The sequence below is a fragment of the Asparagus officinalis genome, chromosome 7, assembly GCF_001876935.1.
Source record: "Asparagus officinalis chromosome 7, Aspof.V1, whole genome shotgun sequence".
NCBI lineage: Eukaryota > Viridiplantae > Streptophyta > Magnoliopsida > Asparagales > Asparagaceae > Asparagus > Asparagus officinalis.
Window position 1 is genome coordinate 94,435,584 of NC_033800.1, and position 1,827 is coordinate 94,437,410.

Below are 1,827 nucleotides of genomic sequence, written 5' to 3' on the forward strand. Positions count from 1 at the left end.
CAGAGACAATTTGTGGTCACATTTGTATGTGCTAAAAGAAAGTCTTTATAAGGTACTTTTGTATCATGCATGTGTATCATTTTCTGTAGTGTATTTCATGGCATGGACTATTTGATGTTGAATTTTAGAGTGATGTTAAGAAGCTAATATTCCTGATCATTATTTAGTGTATCATTATTCAGATTTCAGAGACAGTTTGTTCTTCGAGTGCTCAGCGATTTGTAATCTTTTTTTTGTTTGATGCCTCAAATTTTCATTTTGTAATTGGAAATGTGATATCTTCATGTAATTAGATGGATGAGTTGTAGATTTTGTAGCGTTAAATCTTTAAATCTTTAGATGTGATATCTTTTTTATTTTGTTTGCTTTATGTTGTGGTTTGAAGAATCTGAAATTTTTTTGCTTTGTTAATTGTTCAGACCTTTCAAATGCAAATAATTTGATTCCTTGCCTTTCTTGGAGCAGCTTGGCATTGGAACTTCTTTGTCGGGCTTGGTAGCGGCAAAACTGGGAGCAGATGTTACACTTACAGATAATTCAAGTCGACTAGAGGTAAATTTCATATATGCGTATAGTTAAAAACACTCAATCCAATATTTTGATTTCCCTATTAGTTCTTTTGCAAAGTTAATGCTTTCTAAATGTATTTCAGGCATGAACTATTTGATGTTGAATTTTGTATAATGTAGGATCAAGGAGGAAGAAACATGATGCTTCAACAACTTGGAGGAGTAAATGCAATTGGATTCTATAAATTATGCAAAGTTCATCAAGTTATGTAAACAATTGTATTCTTTATAATCTATGTAAAAAATTTATGTATCTTTCTTGTTTTTTGGTGAATGTATTATTTGAATATAATTATATTTGATATTGAAATATAATTAGATCGATTGTGTTGGATATGAATATGATTTGGTGTTGTATAATATTGTGTACATGTGATATTATATAGCATGCAATGTGGGTTTTGCAATAAAAAAAAAATTGTAGCTGAGCAACCTAGATGGAATTCCGTCTAGGTTGGCAACCTAGACGGAATTCCGTCTAGGTAGCAACCTAGACGGATTTTTTACTTCCGTCTAGGTTGCTTTCCGTCTTGGTTGTCAACCTAGATGGAATTCCGTCTAGTTTGCCCCAACCTAGACGGAAATATTCTACACGGAGCAAACTAGACGGATTTCAGTCTAGATGAACCAACCTTGATGGAAACACGAGCAATCTAGACGGAAATTTCTGTCTAGAATTCTCATTTTTCTACTAGTGTCAGGTATTTGCTTTGCCAATGATCTGGCCTTTTTTCATATTGCATCATTTGATTTTGAACCAAACCATTTGTAACTTTGTTTCTTTTGATAGTAATAAAGAATTTGCTTTATTATTAAATGATAGGTGTACAATGTTAACATATTGTACAATATCTAGTATCACTAATGACTATGAGGGAGAGTGATCGAGTGGTAGGATTCAACTCATCGATATAAAAAGAGGAGTCGACAGAGGTGTAATGTTAACTAGTCAATGGGATAAATGAATAGAGTTGTGATGTTAATGTAGGAGATTTGTAGAACGAGTATAATTCAGAGGTGTAGTTTTAACACAATACTATTAAGGATTTTTATTGATGTGTAGTGTTAACATGCCAAATAAAATGACCAACAAAGGTGTAATGTAATGTTCACCAATTAGATTCAAGGGAGTCCAAGGGATAACTACTATTTGGAAGTGCAATGTTAACTTCACGGTATGAAGGATCGACAGAGGTGTAATATTAACCAATTTATTTTTGAGGGAGGGACTCACAGAGGTGTGGTGTTAACCAATCAA

The 1,827-nt window shown here is 32.9% G+C and overlaps 1 long non-coding RNA gene across 1 annotated transcript; it reads left to right on the forward strand.

Annotated features, from left to right (window-relative positions):
* On the forward strand, window positions 474–822 carry LOC109848116. Its single transcript, XR_002248694.1, has 2 exons — window positions 474–552; window positions 690–822. It is a non-coding gene; the product is annotated as an uncharacterized LOC109848116 (long non-coding RNA).